Consider the following 20,958-nt stretch of genomic DNA (forward strand, 5'->3'; position numbering starts at 1 on the left):
CTATAAGGGAAGTTAAAATGGAAGCTGAAAATGGGTTGCTGGAAAAGCACAGCAGGTCAGGCAGCATCCATGGAGCAGGAGAATCAACGTTTCAGGCATGAGCCCTTCTTCAGGAATGAGGAAAGTGTGCCAAGCAGGCTAAGGTAAAAGGTAGGGAGGAGGGACTTGGGGGAGGGGCGTTGGAAATGCGATAGGTGGAAGGAGGTTAAGGTGAGGGTGATAGGCCGGAGTGGGGATGGGCGCGGAGAGATCAGGAAGAAGATTGCAGGTTAGGAAGGTGATGCTGAGTTCGAGGGTTGGGACTGAGACAAGGTGGGGGGAGGGGAAATGAGGAAACTGGAGAAATCTGAGTTCATCCCTTGTGGTTGGAGGGTTCCTAGGTGGAAGATGAGGTGCTTTTCCTCCAGCCATCGTGTTGCTATAGTCTGGCGATGGAGGAGTCCAATGACCTGCATGTCCTTGGTGGAGTGGGAGGGGGAGTTGAAGTGTTGAGCCACGGGGTGATTGGGTTGGTTGGTCCGGGTGTCCCAGAGGTGTTCTCTGAAACGTTCCGCAAGTAAACGGCCTGTCTCCCCAATATAGAGGAGGCCACATCGGGTGCAGCGGATGCAGTAAATGATGTGTGCGGAGGTGCAGGTGAATTTGTGGCAGATATGGAAGGATCCCTTGGGGCCTTGGAGGGAAGTAAGGGGGGAGGTGTGGGCGCAAGTTTTGCATTTCCCGCGGTTGCAGGGGAAGGTGCCAAGAGTGGAGGTTGGGTTGGTGGGGGATGTGGACCTGACGAGGGAGTCACGGAGGGAGTGGTCTTTTCGGAATGCTGATAGGGGAGGGGAGGGAAATATATCCCTGGTGGTGGGGTCCGTTTGGAGGTGGCGGAAATGACGACGGATGATACGATGTATCTTGAGGTTGGTGGGGTGGTAGGTGAGGACCAGTGGGGTTCTGTCCTGGTGGCGATTGGAGGGGCGGGGCTCAAGGGCGGAGGAGCGGAAAGTGGAGGAGATGCGGTGGAAGGCATTGTCGATCACGTCTGGGGGGAAATTGCGGTCTTTGAAGAAAGAGGCCATCTGGGTTGTTCGGTATTGGAACTGGTCCTCCTGGGAGCAGATGCGGCGGAGACGAAGGAATTGGGAATATGGAAGCCACTTACAAATAACTGAATGAAACAATTCTCATTGAGTTTAGAATTTCCATCCGTTTCCTGAGAAGAAAACACCCTTTGGAACAGAGAGTGACTGGGTCTGCCTTGTCGGCTGATAGAGATGAACTGATCACAATTACCCTGTCTCAAAACTACCCTCCCACATCAGTCAGTCTCCAGCCAACAGGAAGGGATAGAGAAGGAGAGAAGGTGAGGAAACTGAGCATGTGTGGGAGAGAGGGCAATGCTGGGATCACTCCATTGGACAGAAAGGCTGGAGCTGAGGTGCCAAAGAAAAGCAAAATAACCTGTTGAAAGGTAGCACAGATCTGGGTGAACTATATACACCTTCTACAGGGAATGGGAGTCAGTCAGAGAGAATCACAGAGCTATAACTCTGACTGCAGCTGTGAATCGCTGTAAAGTCAGTCCTGTGAATGCAAGGAAGGTTAAAGAAAGATGGTCTCATTTCCCCTGAGTAAGGTGAGCAAATCTGTAATGATTCTCATGTATACAGCCTCGAGTACCCTCACGACAAGGATAAAAGACTAGATTTTCTTCATGTTCACCACCAGGGAATCACTCAATAAATCTACCAGTTTTCCTGTTTGAATTCATTCACTAGCAGCAAGTGCGGAACCCTCTGAATCTAATCGAGGCAAGGATCTTAGAACAGAAGGAACATGAGGCCTTGTGGTGCAGTGGTTGTGTCCCATATACTCCAGAGGTTTGTCATAACACAGGGAGGCAATTGCCTAGTGGTATTATTGCTCGGCTATTAATCCAGAGACTGGTTACCAAGGTTAGATCTCGTGGAACACAGGGAGAACTGGCTCGAAGATAGAAGACAGAGGGTGGTGGTGGAGGGTTGCTTTTCAGACTGGAGGCCTGTGACCAGTGGAGTACCACAAGGATTGGTGCTAGGTCCACTACTTTTTGACATTTATATAAATGATTTGGATGTGAGCATAAGAGGTACAGTTAGTAAGTTTGCAGATGACACCAAAATTGGAGGTGTAGTGAACAACAAAGAAGGTTACCTCAGATTACAACAGGATCTTGATCAGATGGGCCAATGGAGTGGCAGATGGAGTTTAATTCAGATAAATGTGAGGTGCTGCATTTTGGGAAAGTAAATCTTAGCAGGACTTATACACTTAATGGTAAGGTCCTAGGGAGTGTTGCTGAACAAAGAGACCTTGGAGTGCAGGTTCATAGCTCCTTAAAAGTGGAGTCACAGGTAGATAGGATAGTGAAGAAGCATTTGGTATGTTTTCCTTTATTGGTCAGAGTATTGAATACAGGAGTCGGGAGGTCATGTTGTGGCTGTACAGGACATTGGTTAGACCACTTTTGGAATATTTAATGCAATTCTGGTCTCCTTCCAATTGAAAGAATGTTGTGAAACTTGAAAGATGTACGAGGATGTAGTTTGTGTCCCTTCATGTCGTGGGAAATTATGTCTCATGAACTTGATTGAGTTTTTTGTAGAAGTAACAAAGAGGATTGATGAGGGCAAAGCAGTGATCCATATGGATTTCAGTAAGGCATTCGACAAGGTTCCTCATGGGAGATTGGTTAGTATGATTAGATCTCATGAATACAGGGAGAACTAACCGTATGGATACAGAACTGGCTCAAAAGTAGAATCCCCACGACACAAAGGGACACAAACTACTGGAGTCTAGCAGCAGTTGTTGGGACTCCTCAGTTGGGTTCATGTCTAAGCAGAACACTTTCACAAGGCTCACAAAGCTACGTTAGCTTTTCTGTAATCAATCAGAGCCAAATCTTACCCAGTGCCCAGGCTGGGATATATCGGGTTGAGAAAGCAGTCTACATTTTGTTTTTAAATTCATTCATGAGATGAGGGCATCACAGGCTAGACCAGCATTTATTGCCCATCCCTAATTACCCAGAGGGCAGTAAAGAGTTAACCACATTGCTGTAGGTCTGGAGTCACATATAGACTAGACCGACTAAGGATGCCACTCTCCCTCCCTAAAGGCCATTAGGAAACTAGATGGCTTTTTCCAAAAATCAACAATGGATTCACGGTCATCATTAGACTCTTAATTCCAGATTTTTAAAAAATTGAGTTCATATTCCAGCATCTACCATGGCGTGAGTAGAGACCAGTCCCCAGAACATTAACAATAACATTATTAAATTATATTTATTTGAGGGGTACTAGCAAGTTCCCTTGACTGCTCACACAATGAAAATCCTCCCCTTTGTGCCTCTGTGTAGGTTTTATCAGAGTTGAATTAGGTCGTTTAGATTATGAAATGTCTCAGCATGTTTCAAAGGCTGATGAACCGGGTAGTGGCAGGATTATCTAGATGACATCTTCATGTATAGCCGTAGCTTGGAAATTAATTTAGATCAACCGGGAGCCCTCGTTCAGAAAATGCAGTCAGCTGACCTTGTGGTCAGTTTTGCACACAATGAGTATGCTAAGGTCACTGTGACCTGTCTCGGACAGAAAGTGAAACAAAGAGAAGTACTGCCCAAGGCTGCAAAAGTGGAAGTATCACAATTCTCTGTTCCTAAAACAAAAAAGGGGATCACCCAAAAGGTAACTGTGGATGTAAATGCAGTGCTCTCTGAAGAGAACCTAAATTTTACCATTTCACAGAGAGATATACAGGAAGAGACAATGACAGCTGAACTACCCAAACTGCTTTCAACAGGGAGCCATCATCTGCAGACTTGTTTGTGCAATACCCATCCAATGATATGCAAAAATATGGTTTAAAACTGACTTTAACTCTAGCCATTATGCATAATAGTCTGAAGTCCTGATGTGTGGATTAGATTGCTGTGAAGGTCATAGCTTTCAGAACTGCCATTGAACACTCCAGCATTGCAGGTAAAGAAAGCGACAAAATTCTCTATCACTCTGAGTGCTGACAGGCAGCCAACATTGAAAGAAATCAGGACAAAACAATTTCAATTAAACTGTAAAGCCAAGTCTCTTGAAACTGATTATTCAACTACAAGCATCAATGCTATCAGTAACATCCACCGTCATAGTCACCATGTTCTACCATTTACCCCTCACAAGCAACTTATGGTCTGATCCATATATCTTTTTTGAACTTCTACTTACACTTTTGGACTCAGTTCTTATTCCAAATCATAGTGTATGTATTTTGCTTCTATTATCTCAAGAAAACGTGGTTACATCGGTTCCTTTTTGGAGGATTGGAAACCTGCCAAAGTGACATCCCTATTCAAAAAAGGGAGGGAGGCATAAAGCAGATTAGCCTAACTCCCATTGTTGTAAAAATGTTGGAATCGATTATTAAGGAAGTAATACTTACACATTTTGAAAATCTTCATGTAATGAAGCAGAGTCAATATGGTTTCAAGAAAAGGAAATCCTGTCTGATTAATTTATTAGAGTTTTTCCAGGAAGTGTTCATCCAAACGGATGAGTGGAACCAGTAGATGTGTTGCATTTGGATTTCCAGAAGGTGTTCAACAAAGTACTTCCCTGAAGATTAAGTGTCAAGATAAGAGCCCATGGTGTTGGAGGTAATTTACTGGCATGGATAGAGGATTGGCTCATGTGCAGGAAACAGTGAGTGAGGATCAAGAGTTCTTCTTCAAATTGGCGACCCGTTACCAATGGGGTTCATTATAGATGAACCATACAATCCCTTCAGTGTAGATGCAGGCCATTTCACCCATCGAGTCTATACTGAACCTCTGAAGAGTATCCCACCCAGACCCATCACCCTTATCCTATCCTTGTAACCCTTAATTTCCCATACTAATCCACATGACCTGCACATCTTTGGACTGTGTGAGGAACCCAGAGCACTCAGAGGAAATCGACGCAGACTCAGGGAGAATGTGCAAACTCCACACAGTCATCCAACAGTGGAATAGAACCCAGCTTGCTGGTGCTGTGAGGCAGCACTGCTAACCACTGAGCCACTGTGCTGTCCACCCTAGTGAGAACAGGGATTAGTGCTGGGACTGTAACTATTTACAATATTTATTAATGAATTGGATGAAAGAAGTGAAAGTACTGTAGCCTGATTTGTGGATGACACAAAAGAATTGGTGAGAGAGGTTGTGAGAAGGAAACGAACAGTTTGCAAAGAGATATTGTTAAGTTAAAAGGGCAAAATTGGCAAATGGCATAGAATGTGAGAAAGTGTGAAGTTGTTCATTTTGGAAGGGAGAACAAAAGAACAAAGTATTATTTAAATGAAGAAAAGCTTCAGAAAGCTGCAACATAAAGGGACACGGGGGCACTTGGGCACAAAACAGAGAAAGACAACACACAGGTGCAGCAAGTAATCAGGAAGACGTATGTAACCTGGGCTCTTATTTCAAGAAAGTTGGAGTATATGAGTCGGGAAATGTTGTTGCAACTGTACAAAATGCTGGTGAGACCACACCTGGAGTACTGTGCGCAGTTTTGGCCTCCATATTTATGGAAAGATATCATTTCATTGGAGGCAGTTCAGTGAATGTTTACTGGGATGATCCATAGTATGGAGACATTGTCTTTTGAGTAAAGATTATATAGATTGGGATCCTACTCATTGGAATTTAGAAGAATGAGAGGCAATCTCATTGAAATGTGCAGGATTCTTAAGGGGCTTGACAGAGTAAATGCTGAGAGGATCTTTCCCTTCATGGGACAGTCTAGGACTGAAGGGCATAATCTTGGATTAAAGAGGTGCCAATTTAAGACTGAGATGAGGAGGAATTTCTTCTCTCAGATGGTTGAGTGTCTTTGGAACTCCTTGTGGGGGCAAAGTCCTTATATATATTTAAGACTGAGATAGCTTGATTCATGATCAAGGGTTACAGGTAGAGGACAGGAAAGTGGATGTGATGAGTGTTGGATCAACTACAATCCTATTTAATAGCAGAGTAGGCTTAAGGGGCCACACTCTTGTTCCTATTTCTTATGGTCTTTGTTACCAGCTGAGGTGTTGGGTGATTAAAGAATGGGAGCCACACTGAATGTGCCAGTAGAATTGCTTCCTAATGTCTCAATGAGCTTGCCCCAAACCTGCTAATTTTAATTGCAGGATAAGTATTAAATTGCAAAGTCAAATCCAGATTGAGTTTACACAACTTTCAACTGGAACAGAAATGGACGGCTCTGTGAAACATAAAACAGAACTAGTCCACGCAATACAGTCAATATTGTGACTCACACCTTGCACAGTGTATATATCTAATTGTATTTATATATAAGTGTATTATCCTAAATGTGTTGCACTCAGCAGATGAATTGTAAAGACTGCAGATGGTGGAAAATGCATTTCCTAAACATTCCACTTAGTGGCAGTCAAGTTCTATCAGAAACTTTTTATCCGGCATGTGTAGCCCTTTGCTTTTTTCTATTTCTTATGATTCAATGTTATTATGGCAAGGTAGAATATAATTACATTTAATTTGCCTTAATTCCAAACAGACATTAAAACTGCGGGTTCCCATTTACTCTTTCAGAGACGTGCAAACAATCCAATGGTATTACTTCAAAGAAGAGCAGAGAGTTATGTCAGATAAGAAAACAGAAATTGGTGGAGAAACTCAGTAGATCTGACAGTAACTGTGGAGCGAAAGCAGTGTATATGTTTTGGGTCCAGTGATCCAAAATTGCACACAATACTTCAGATATGGTCTCACCTAGACCATGCGCAATTGGGGTGAGACATCCCTCCTTCTTCACACAAATCCACTTGCAATAAAAACCAATATATCATTGGTCTTCCTAATTGCTTGTAGGACCTGCCTACTTTCATTAACTAGTGGACAAGGACATCCAGATCCATTTACACATCTACACCTCCCAATATATCACCATTTAAATAATATTCTTCCTTTCTGTTTTTCGCACTGAATACAATTTTAGTAAATAAGTGTCTAATTTTAAATGCAGTTACATTGTACTGGATCCACAGGTATTTCCCCACTCACTTAACTTGTATAAATCAACTTGAAACTTGTTTGTATCCTCCTCACAATTCATAATCCTATTCACTGGTAAATTGGAAATGTTACATTTGATTCCCTCAGCCAGGTCATTTATATATAATGTGAATAACTGGGGTCTGTTGACTGATCCTTGCGCCACCCAACTAATCACACCTTGCCAATTGCAAAAAGGTCCATTTATTTTCTCAACTCAAAGAGAGCAGCTAATGTTCTTGGTTTCCTAAGTCCTCGAATAAGGGAGACACATATCAGCACTCATTTAATACTTGTAGCTCAGCTATTACGTTTAAATGAGGTCTAACAGGATAATGTTTCAGGCCTTTGACCATTTCCACCAGGCAGATGGCAATCTTGTTCTCCCCTCGTCCAGTGGAAGCAATCACATGACATGCAACATTTGTTGCATTACAATTGAAAAGCAACACGCTGATCACATAGCTCCTTCCAGAATTATATTTGCCGATTATTTAACCTGAATTTAAATTTCAAATTTACTAAAATTTAGTAGTTGGCCTAAGTTGATCATTTGAACATTTTAGGAGGAAATTGATTTCCCACTTGAGAGGTGCAGAGGGAGGTTTGGTTCATTTTAACATCCCACTGGCTACATGCCTACCTGAAACAAGTGACCACGGACGCCATCCATAGAACTGGGGCTTCTAAAATGGACAGCGTAGGTTCCTTATTTTAGGCTACATAAAAGCCCAAGGGATCAGATTAGACATAGACCATAAGGTCCCTTCAGCTTGGCAAGTCAGTTTGATTACAGCTGATCTTACATCTCTGCTTTCCAGACAATTCCCTACTTCCCTTGATCTGAGGTCAAAAATCTGCATATTTCAACCTTAAATGTATTCAGTGATAGAGCATCCACAATCCTCTGGGTTTAGAGAATTCCAAAGATGCACAAACTTTGAAGAAATTTGTCCTCAGCCGCCTCATATACCCCTGAGACTATGTCCTTTTGTCTTAGATTCCAATCGGGGAAGTATTTAAGTTCCTTCAGAATCCTGTATGTTTCACTGAGACCACCTCTCATTCTTCTAAATGCATAGAATACAGGCCCAACTTATTCTCCATTTAATCCCAGGAACCAATCTACTGACCTTCACTGGACTGTTTCCAATGTGAATATTATCTTTCCTTAAATATGGAGACCAACAGCAAATATATTCCTCAAGGTGGACTTCCTAAAGGACTGTGCAAGTTTTCTTTTATTCATTTGTGGGACATGGGCATGACAGACTTGGCCAGCATTTATTGTCCTTCCCTGATTGCCCTTGAGAAGGTGGTGGATAGCTGCCTTCTTCAACTGCTGCAATCCCTGTGCTGTAGCTGGACCCACAATGTCCTTGGGGAGGAAATGTACCAAGACATCATTGTTAAATGAAAGTACTGCAGATGCTGAAGATTTGGGATAATGAAAAAAGAAAGTGCTGGCGAAACTCAGGAAGTCTGGCAGCTCCTGTGAAAAACAAAATTAACTTTTCAAGTCCAATATAACTCTTCTTTCAAAGAGAAAAGACTTCTTTATTTTTGTGCTCCAAAACTCTTGCAAACATACCATTTGTTTTGCTACTTGCATGCTAACCTTTCGTGTTCCTTGTAAGCATACACAAAATCAGAGAATTGTTACAGCACAGAAGGAGGCCACAAAAAGAGGCTCCCACATTTCCCTCCCCACCTTTGTCCAAGGCACCAAAGGATCTTTCCACAGTCGGCAGAGATTTTCCTGCTCATTCAAACACCTCATTTACTGTGTCTGTTGCTCTTGGTATGGTACCCTCTGCATTGGGATTACAGGATGCTAACTCACGGAACATTTCAGGGAACATCTCTGGGACACCTCCACCAAACAACCCCACCGCCCTGTGGCTGACCACTTCAACTCCCCTTCCCACTCCGCCAAGGTCATGCAAGGCCTGGACTTCCTCCACTGCCAGATCCAAGCCACCCAACAACTGGAAGAAGAACGCCTCAACTCCCACCTTGGGACCCTCCAACCACATGGCATCAACATCGACTTCACCAGTTTCCTTATTCTCTTTCTGCCCACCTCATCCCAGATCCAACCCTCCAACTCAGCACCGCCCTCTTGAACTGGCCTACCTGTCCATCTGCCTTCCCATCTATCTGCTCCACCTTCCACTCTGAGCTATCACTGTCACCATCCACCTGCATCTACCTAGCGCCTTCCCAGCTACCTACCTTCCACCCCCACCCCGCTATTTATCTATCAACTCCCCCTACCTCCCACCATTCCTGATGAAGGGTGTATGCCTGATAAGTTGACTCTTCTGCTCCTCAGATGCTGCCTGACCTGCTGTGCTTTCCCAGCACTATGCTTTTCAACTCAGATTTCCAGCGTCTGCAGTCCTCACTTTCTCTCATTTAGCCCATCATGTATGTACTGGCTCTTCAAATGACTTAGTGCCATTCTCCTGCCTTCCCTTGCACATAGTCTCTATTTAAGTAATCATCCAAATGCCTTTTTGAACAGCTGAAATGATATCAATCACAATAACTAGCTAGCTACAGGACGCAAGTCACGTTTGTTGTGAGGGAAGGTTTCAGGGAATTTTGCAGGTGGGAAGTGGGTAGGGAAGCTCATGGTCACAGCAGCCAAACTTTCTTAGGGGTGCAGAGTAGCAGACAATATAAAGATTTGCAGTTAGGCACCACCACTAAATGTCTGGCATATTTTACTGAGCTGTGTCTTGTGACAGGCATCGGCTCCTGTCTAAATAATAGTGTCCTATTTTTCAAGACTTTCGCCATCTAAGAAAATTTGGCTAAATTGGCTGCACAGGGAGGAATGAGTGTTAAGATAATTTCAACTCCCCGTTCACCAGATGGAAGGAGTTATAATTCCCCTGTAAAACATGGAACCTGATCATGTCAAAAAGGTGCAAAAATAGCATCCTTGAGCAGCATGGGAGTCTACTGACTTTAACTTACAAATTGCTTCTGTGGGGACCTATCGGTGCTGGCTTCAAATTATTCCCCATCTGATTCCAAACCTAATGTGTTCTTGGAGTGGGAAGGTGGTTATTGGAATGAGTGTTGAATTAAGAGGCAAATGCAGTAATCACAAGCAGTCAAGTAAATTAATTCCCTCATGTCCTACTGGAAGCCAAAGTAACAGGTGTGGTTTTATTATTCCAGGTTCCATCTCTTGCTTCTGTAAAGTACTCAGTAATGACCCTAATAGCTTAATCTTCACATGTTGGTCTTGGCAACAGTTATCTGCTTTCGTCTGCAAAAATCTTGATTTCTCTAGCAAAATGGGGGTGGTGATTCATGGACCAGTAAGAGTTCATGTGTGTGTGACAAAAATGAGGTAGAGTCTAAGTAAAAGGCCCACAGCTTCTGAGATTGGTGACATAATTTCACTTAACCTCCAACAATACCGTTTTAAAAGGAACCAAACTTCACTGAGATAGCTCAGAAAAATAGTCAATAAATTGAAAAGATTAGGTGGAGATGGATACTGCAGATGCTGGAGATTAGAGCCAAGATTAGAGTATTGCTGGAAAAGTACAGCAGGTCAGGCAGCATCAGAGGAGCAGGAAAATCGACGTTTTGGGCAAAAACCCTTCATCTGTTTGTACTTCTCCTTATTTCAAACTTGTGTCAAATGCTGATGTAAAATTTGGACTTTAGATTCCCTACAGAGTGGAAACAGGTCCTTCAGCCCAACAATCCACATCAACCCTCCAAAGAGTAACCCATCCAGACCCATTTCCCTCTGATTAATGTACTTAACACTATGGACAATTTAACATGACCAATTCACCTGACCTGTGTATCTTTGGATTGAGGAAGGAAACCGGAGACACAGGGAGAATGTGCAAACTCCACATAGACAATCACCTGAGGCTGGGATTGAACCTGGCTCCCTGGTGCTGTGAGGCAGCAATGCTAACCACTGAGCTATCATGCCACCAATTTCCTTTATACAATCACTTGGAAAATCACAAATTCACAAAGTTGTTATGGTGCAGAAGGAATTTATTCAGTTCATTGTGTCATTTCAAATAAGCATAATTTTTCCTGCTTTTTCCCCATACCCTTACACATATCTTTATCCAAGCTCAGCGAAAGAATGATTACAAATGCTTGGACAAAGTGTTGCTGAATTGTGCCACTTAAACAGTTTCTTTGAAATAAATAAATACATTCAATTAAGTTTCATATAATGTACATTATTTACACGCATGATACACTAAACACTTGAATCAATTACAGAGCTTTCATGATAACAGATTGTAATTTGAAGTGATTAAGACATATGAAAAGATGCCAACATAAAGCTAAAAATCACACGACACCAGGTTATAGTCCAACAAGTTTAATTGGAAGCACTAGCTTTCGAAGTGCTGCTCCTTAATCACCTGATGAAGGAGCAGCGCTCTGAAAGCTAGTGCTTCCAATTAAACTTGTTGGACTATAACCTGGTGTTGTGTGATTTTTAACTTTGTAACCCCCAGTCCAACACTGGCATCTCTATATCATAACATAAAGTTACCATTGCTAGGATTGAACCTGGTATTCAGTCACTGGTAATTGCAAATTAAGAACCACAATGTCCTTCTCTTGATTCCACATCAATACTGAGTTACTAAATCCTAACCTTCTTGGTGATACATGTTTCAGGACTTCTAGTCTGTGAAAAGGACCATACAGAGTTTCTGTTATTGTTACCTGCTCAGTGATCTGTGCTGTTAATCCAGAATATGAGTCTGGAGCAGGACTGCATTAAATTTGCACTTCCATTGTTAAGTAATCAGCTGACACTTGAAGGATAGCCACTGAGTGATGTACAAATGCATTTCTGTTAGTTAAATATAGGTATCTAGGTGATTAAATTGTTATGGAGTGTTTCATTATGTCATTCAATACACAATAGCAATATTGTTTTGATTTGTATCTTCTCCCAGTGGATTGGCTTTGATCATGACTGCAAATGTGTTGCTGGTCAAAGCACAGCAGGCCAGGCAGCATCTCAGGAATAGAGAATTCGACGTTTCGAGCATAAGCCCTTCATCAGGAATAAGAGAGAGAGCCAAGCAGGCTAAGATAAAAGGTAGGGAGGAGGGACTAGGGGGAGGGGCGATGGAGGTGGGATAGGTGGAAGGAGGTCAAGGTGAGGGTGATAGGCCGGAGTGGGGTGGGGGCGGAGAGGTCAGGAAGAGGATTGCTGGTTAGGAGGGCGGTGCTGAGTTGAGGGAACCGACTGAGACAAGGTGGGGGGAGGGGAAATGAGGAAACTGGAGAAATCTGAATTCATACCTTGTGGTTGGAGGGTTCCCAGGCGGAAGATGAGGCGCTCCTCCTCCAGCCGTCGTGTAGTTGTGTTCTGCCGGTGGAGGAGTCCAAGGACCTGCATGTCCTCGGTGGAGTGGGAGGGAGAGTTAAAGTGTTGAGCCACGGGGTGATTGGGTTGGTTGGTTCGGGCGGCCCGGAGGTGTTCTCTGAAGCGTTCCGCAAGTAAGCGGCCTGTCTCACCAATATAGAGGAGGCCACATCGGGTGCAGCGGATGCAATAGATGATGTGTGTGGAGGTACAGGTGAACTTGTGGCGGATATGGAAGGATCCCTTGGGGCCTTGGAGGGAAGTGAGTGTGGAGGTGTGGGCGCAAGTTTTACATTTCCTGCAGTTGCAGGGGAAGGTGCCGGGGGTGGAGGTTGGGTTGGTGGGGGGTGTGGATCTGACGAGGGAGTCACGAAGGGAGTGGTCCTTGCGGAACGCTGATAGGGGAGGGGAGGGAAATATATCCTTGGTGGTGGGGTCCGTTTGGAGGTGGCTGAAATGGCGGCGGATGATACGTTGTATGCGGAGGTTGGTGGGGTGGTAGGTGAGAACCAGTGGGGTTCTGTCTTGGTGGCGGTCGGAGGAGCGGGGCTCAAGGGCGGAGGAGCGGGAAGTGGAGGAGATGCGGTGGAGATACTGTGTGTGCTACATTGGAGGGGTTGGTTCAAAGGAAGAACAATTTGTTTTTGCATTCACCTGAATTATGTTGCTTTAAGCAATCACCTTAATTGCAGACTCAAATGTACTCTGAATAACCAATACAGGAACACTAGTTTCATCACCTCATAACAGGGAAAGGCAGATAATAGAAGTGATAAGGTGACAACAAAATCTTTTTGAGTGCCATGTGAACCAACATGTAGGGTGACCATAAGACCATCAAAGGTAGGAGCTAAAATATCCATTTGACTCTTTAAATCTGCTGTGCCATTCAATGAGATCATAGCTGATCTAATAATCCTTACCCCCACTTTCCTGCTTCATCTCCACTTACTGATCAAAAACCTACCTATCTCAGCCTTAAATATACTTACTGACCTATCCTCTACAGTGTTCTGAGGTAAAGAATTCCACACATTCATTACCTTCAGAGAGAAAAAAAATCCTCCCAACTGGGTCACCCCTTACTTTTGAAATTATATCCTCAGGTCCTACACTCTCCCACAAGGGGAAATAAGTTCTTCATGTCTACCCTGTCAAGTCCCCTAAGAATATTATATGTTTCAGTAAATTTCATCTCTCATTCATCTCAACTTCAATGAGTACAAGCCTAACCTACTCAACCTCTCCTCAGAAGAAAGGCATTCCATACTCAGGATCAACCTATTGAAATTTCTCTGGAAGACCTCTAATGCCAATATATCTCTCCTTAGATAAGGAGCCCAAAACTGTCCACAGAATTATAAGTGTTGTAGTCATTAAATGAATAAAATTAAATTATATCAAATGACTGAGACTTGACCTTAACGAAACATGTAAGTTTTTTAAGGGACTTTGTAATAACCTTTAGTTCAGTTTAACATATTTGTTTCTGATTCAGGTTTTACACTCTCAAACCGAATGCTAAATTTTACCACATTATGGTCACTGTTTTCTGTGTGATTTTTTTCATTGTGTGATCATTTACTAACTTTCCATATAAGCCATTACCAGATCCAAAACAGCCTGAACACTGATTGATCTAGGAAATTGTCAGAGTTCCTCCTCATGGTTACCTCTACTAATTTGATTTTCCTAATCTCCATGAAGATTAAAATCTTTTTATATTGTCTTTTTATATGCCCTCATTATCTCCTGATTTATTCTCTGTCTGAAGCAATAGCTAATGTTAGGTGCTCATAGACTACTCCCCCCGATGTCTTCTTCCCTTTGTTATTTCTTACCTCTTCTACATCTTCTGATTGTTTCTAATTGCACTTATTCTATCTCATATTAGTAAAGCTACCCCTGTACCCTTTCCTTCCTGCCTGTCCCTTTGAAATGTCACATACACTTGAAAATTTAGTCTCCAGCTTTGATCTTCTTGTAACTGTGTCTACATAACGCTATCAGATCATAACCATTACCCTCTAATTGTGCCATTATTTCATTTATTTTGTCTTGAATACTATATGCATAGTTAATAAAAGAGCCATTAACTATGCCTTTTTGACACTTCTTCCCCTTTGACCCAATTTGCCACTGTGTTCTGCTCGTATTTTCTGTCCCCTCCTGTCCCACAGTGGGTTTCATTACCAAAGTATTTTCCCTGCAATGCTGCCATATAAGTCTAAATATGCCCCCTTCTTAAAATCCTCCTTCAATATGTTTAAAGCTCTCTCTACAGTGTAGTTGTTTGATTCAACAGAACACTGATCTTAACATGCTTCAATTAAAGCCTGTCTCATTGGGATAGCTCGCTTCTACCCCAGACTGAGGCCACTGACTCACAAACTGAAATCCATTCCACCTACACCAATCTTTGACCAACACATTTAACTCCTTGACTTTGTTTACTCTATGCCAAGTGGTTAGCACTGTTGCCTCACAGTGCCAGGGACCTGGGTTCAATTCCAGCCTCAGTGATTGTCTGTGTGGATTTTGTACAATTCCCTGTCTCTGCATGGGTGTCCTCTCACAGTCAAAGATGTGCAGGTTGGATGGATTAATCTTGCTAAATTGCCCATACATCCAGGAATGTGCAGGCTAGGTGAATTTGCCATTGGAAATGTGGGGTTACAGGGATAGTTTAGGATGCTCCGAGTGTTGGCATTGGACACAATGGGCCGAATGGTTTGCTTCCACACTTTAGGGATTCTATAATCAATGTCTAGCTTCAGTTTACCTGTAGCTCAGGTAGTAACCCAGAAATTATTACCTTGGATGTTCAGCTTTTTAATTTAGCTCTTAACTGTTCAAAGTCTTTTGGCAGTATGTCTTTTGTCATGCTATCAATGTTGTTGATAAGCAGCTATTCTTGAATCTGTCATTGAATCTGTTGGCATGTATGTTTAAACTTTTTATCTTCTGTCCAAGGGAAGAGGTTAGTAAAAGATAGGAACCAGGATGGGAGGGGTCTTTGATTATATTGTGGTGAAAAGCAGAGGATCATGGGAGGAAATTCAGTCGAAGCCATGGCGGAGTGGTTCATTCACTCATGGCCGCCTCTCAACATCTATGCTATTCAGCTGCTACAGAATGTTTTAGTGAACTAGTAATGTTTTAGTAGAGCAAAAGTTGTTGTGAAACTTGACAGGGTTCAGAAAAGATTTACAAGGATGTTGTCACGGTTGGAAGATTTGAGCTATAGGGAGAGGATGAACAGACTGGGGCTGTTTTCCCTGGAACATCAGAGGCTGAGGGGAGACCTTATAGAGGTTTACAAAATTATGAGGGGCATGGATAGGATAAATAGACAAAATCTTTTTCCTGGGGTCGGGAAATCAAGAACTAGAGGGCATAGGTTTAGGGTGAGAGGGGAAAGATATAAAAGAGACATAAGGGGCAACTTTTTCATGCAGAGGGCAGTACGTGTATGGAATGAGCTGCCAGAGGAAGTGGTGGAGGCTAGTACAATTACAACATTTAAGAGGCATTTGGATGGGTATATGAATAGGAAGGATTTGGAGGGACATAGTGCGGGTGCTGACAGGTGGGACGAGATTGGGTTGGGATATCTGGTTGGCATGGACGAGTTGGACCGAAGGGTCTGTTTCCATGCTGTGCATCTCTATTACTCTATGACTTAAAGTCAGTTATAAATTGAGTAAAGTGGTCTATAACACAGGAATTATTTGTAATTGGTATCACAGATGAATGAAAAGAAAGAATTGGAGGTTGTTTGGGATACCAAAATGTTGAATCTGTAATGGACTGATAGGAATCTTGTTCACTTGCTCATTACTTATAGCACTGTACACTTTTAAAGTAAAGGATGGATTCGTTGAGAACAAGCACAGATTAAGACATTTAATTAGATTGAGGAATGAGTATTTCTCTGGCAAGCTTAATTTTTATGGTATTGATTATTCTGTAACAGTGGTTAATTATTAAAATAAATTAATAATACAATTTGGACAGATGATAAAGGCAGAGTGCAAGGAAGTGCACATGTCGACAGTGCAAATTCACTCAATCTGTACTGCGATTTGTGTTCCAGGTCCGCTTAACATTAAAGAAGGCTACTTTGCAGCAAGATTCCTGAAATATGTACAGGATGCAAAAAAACTGATAATATAACTTTTTTTTGTGAATCTCAATTTAAGGAAGTTTAATCAATGCTCCATTGAAGTGTTTTCACTGTGGAAAGGGTTTGCTAATTAGATTAGATTAGATTAGACTTACAGTGTGGAAACAGGCCCTTCGGCCCAACAAGTCCACACCGACCCGCCGAAGCGAAACCCACCCATACCCCTACATTACCCCTTACCTAACACTACGGGCAATTTAGCATGGCCAATTCACCTGACCCGCACATCTTTGGACTGTGGGAGGAAACCGGAGCACCCGGAGGAAACCCACGCAGACACGGGGAGAACGTGCAAACTCCACACAGTCAGTCGCCTGAGTCGGGAATTGAACCCGGGTCTTCAGGCGCTGTGAGGCAGCAGTGCTAACCACTGTGCCACCGTGCCGCCCATGTTACCTATGAACTTTTTAATTCATTCGTGGGATGTGGGCTTCGTTGGCTGGCCTGCATTTATTGCCCTTCCCTAGTTGTTCTTAAGAAAGTGGTGGTGGGCTGCTTCCTTTAACTGCTGCAGTCCCTGTGCTGTAGGTCAATCCACACTGACATATTACCACGTGATTTGTTGATATATTAGCAGTCAAGGAATTGAACAGATAGGCTACATGCACTGTGAGGCTTAAGCAGAAAGTGAAATAGGAACAGCATGAAAGAAAGGGCAGAAAATAGCATAAAAGCAGATGATTTAGAAATATCTAATTAAACAAAGTTAAAAATCAGACAACACCAGGTTATAGTCCAACAGGTTTAATTGGAAGCACTAGCTTTCGGAGCGCTAGTCCAACAGCGGAGATGAAGTTCCGTCTTCACATTGAAAATAACCTCCATTGTGTTGTGTGGCACTGTCACCATGCTAAATGGAACAAACTTTGAACAGATCTAGCAACTCAAGACTAGGCATCCACGTGGCGCTGTAGGCCATTAACACCAGCTGAACTGTACAGCAGCACAATCTGTAACCTCATGGCCCTGCATATCCCCACTAAAACATTACCTTCTAAGCAAGTGATCAACCCTGGTTCAATGGAGAATGTAGAAGGTCATGCCAGGAGTAGCGTCAGGTATATCTGAAGATGAGGTGTCAACCTGGTGACGCCACCAAACACGACGATCTGCAGGCCAAACAACATAAGCAGCACGTGATAGACAGAGCTAAACAAAGCCACAAACAATGCATCAGATCTAAGCTCTGCATTCCTGCCATACCCAGTCATAAATGGTGGTGGATGATTAAACAACTCACTGGAGGATGAGGTACTACCAATATCCCTATCCTTAATGATGGAAGAACCCTGCACATCAGTGCAAAAGATAAGGCTTTCACAGCAAACTTCAGCCAGAAGTGCCAAGTGGATGATCCATTTCAGCCTCCTCCAGTGGTCCCCAGCATTACAGGTACCAGACTTCATCCAATTTGATTCACTCCACGTGATATCAAGAAACAAATGTACAAGATGTTGAGAGGCATAGCTAGAGTGGATAGCTAGAGATATATTCCCAATGGCTGTCACTAGAGGGCATAATTTTAAGGTAATTGGAGGAAAGTTTAGGGGAGATGTTAGAAGTAGGCTCTTTACTCAGAAAGTGGTGGGTGCGTGGAAAGCACTGCCAACAGTGGAAGTAGAGTCAGGTATATTAGGATCATTTATTTGACACAAGGATAGGCACATGTAAGTTAGTATAATGAAAGGTATGTATGTGAGTTTGATCTTAGGTAGGATAAAGATTAGATTGGATTAGATTAGATTACTTACAGTGTGGAAACAGGCCCTTTCGCCCAACAAGTCCACACCGACCCGCCGAAGCGCAACCCACCCATACCCCTACATTTACCCCTTACCTAACACTACGGGCAATTTAGCATGGCCAATTCATCTGACCTGCACATCTTTGGACTGTGGGAGGAAACCGGAGCACCCGGAGGAAACCCATGCAGACACGGGGAGAACGTGCAAACTCCACACAGTCAGTCGCCTGAGTCGGGAATTGAACCCGGGTCTCAGGCGCTGTGAGGCAGCAGTGCTAACCACTGTGTCACCATGCAAAAAGCCTGTAATGTTCTATGTTAAATTATTGGAGCACTGGATACTGCAAAGGCTAGGGGCCCAACAACATTCTGGCAGTAATACTGAAGATTTGTGCTCTGGAACTTGCCACTCCCCTAGCCAGGTTGTTCCATTACAGTTACAACACTTGCATCTATCTGCCAATATAGAAAATTGCCCAAGTATGTCATGTAAACAAAAAGTAGGACAAATCCAACCCTGCTAATTATCGCCCCATCAGTTTACTGTCAATCATCACCAAAGTGATGGAAGGTGTCATCAGCAGTGCTACCAAGCAGCACCTACTCAGCAATAACCTGCTCAGTGATGCCGAGTTTGGGTTCTGCCAGGGCCACTCAGTTCCTCACCTCATTACAGCCTTGGTTCACACATGGACAGAAAAGCTGAATTCCAGAGAGTGACTGCACTTGATATCAAGGCTGCATTCGACCTTCTGTGGCATTCCGGAGCCCTAGCAAAATTGGATTCAATGGGTATCTGGGGAAAACTCTCCACTGGTTAGAGTCATACTTGACACATCAGAAGATGGTCGTGATTGTTGGAGATTAGTCATCCCAGCTCCAGGATCTCTCCGTAGGAGTTCCTCAGGAAAGTGTCCTCAGCATAACCACTTCAGTTGCTTCATCAATGACATTTCCTGCATCATAAAGTCAGAAGTGGGGAGGTTCACTGACGACTGCACCATTCAAAACTCCTTAGACTCCTTCACCGTCACTGGGTCAAAATCCTGGAACTCTCTAATGGCATGTCCATGTCCAAATCAACAAGATCTGGACAACATCTTGGCTTGGGCTGACAAGTGGTAGGTAACATTGACGCTACACAAATGCCAGGCTATGTTTTGATCTTAGAGTAGGATAAAAGGCCTACTTTCATCCATCACCAAATCACCAAAAAGAGGCAACCTAACCACCACCCATTATCATTCAATGGTGTTGGCATCACTGAAATCCCCACTACCAACATCCTGAGAGCGATCATCAACCAGAAACTCAACTGGACTCACCACATAAATGCAGTGGGTACAAGAGCAGGTCAGAGGCTAGGAATACTGCGGCGCGTAACTCACCTCCTCATTCCCCAAAGTCGGTCCACCATCTACAAGGCACAAGTCAGGATTGTGATGGAATACTCCTCACTTACCTGGATGACTGCAGCCCCAATAAAAGTCAAGAAACTTGACACCATTCAGGACAAAGCAGCCTGTTTGATTGATACAGCATCCACAAGCATCCATTCCCTCCACCAACAACGCTCAGTAGCAGCAGTGTGTACCATCTACAAGATGCACTGCAGAAATTCACCAAAGATCCTCTTTCATACCTTCCCAACCCAACTTCCATCTGGAAGGGCAAAGGCAATAGATACATGGGAATACCACCACCTTCAAGATCCCTTCCTAGCTACTTACCATCCTGACTTGGAAATATCTTGCCATTCCTTCACCATCACTGGGTCAAAATCCTGGAACTCTCTAATGGCATTGTGGGTGAACCCATAGCAGGTGGACTGCAGTTGTTCAAGAAACCGTGATGTGGAGGAGCCAGTGTTGGACTTAGTTGGGCAAAGTTACAAATCAGGTTATAGTCCAACATGTTTATTTGGAAGCACTGGTTTTCAGAGCACCACTCCTTCTTTAGGTGGTTCTATAACCTGGTGTTGTGTGATTTGTACCATGGTTCAAGAAGGCAGCTTCCCATCATCTTCTCAAGGGCAATTAGGGGTGTGCAATAAATGCTGGCCAGCCAATAATGCCCACATCCCACAAAAATAAATTTTCAAAATTTCAACAGCTAATGGAGAAGGCAATTGGAATGTTGGACTTTACTTTTAAGGGAATTTAGTATAAAAATAGGGAAACTATATAAGACAAAAGGACATTGGAGGCAATCCAGAGAATTTTCACTCGGTTGATTCTCTTCTGAGGAGAGGTGTACTGGGTTGGGTTTGTATTCATTGGAGTTTAGAACAGTGAGAGGGAATCATTTTGAAACATATATGATTCTTACGAGGCTTAAGAAAGTGAGAGTATATTTTGTTAGCAATAAACTAAGTATTTGTTTGTTAACTAAAGGAACCTGGCATACCTGTTTCTGATACTGGACTTTGTACTGACGCACACATATAAATAACAATGTCAACCCCATTGTAAAATTCAAACTTTGGTGTAATCAGTAGAAGAATGTGACATGGGGAAAACATTAATTTACTTCTTGCACCAGGATTATAGCGTTTGAAAGGT

The sequence above is a fragment of the Hemiscyllium ocellatum genome, chromosome 12 (assembly GCF_020745735.1).
Source record: "Hemiscyllium ocellatum isolate sHemOce1 chromosome 12, sHemOce1.pat.X.cur, whole genome shotgun sequence".
Classification (NCBI taxonomy): domain Eukaryota; kingdom Metazoa; phylum Chordata; class Chondrichthyes; order Orectolobiformes; family Hemiscylliidae; genus Hemiscyllium; species Hemiscyllium ocellatum.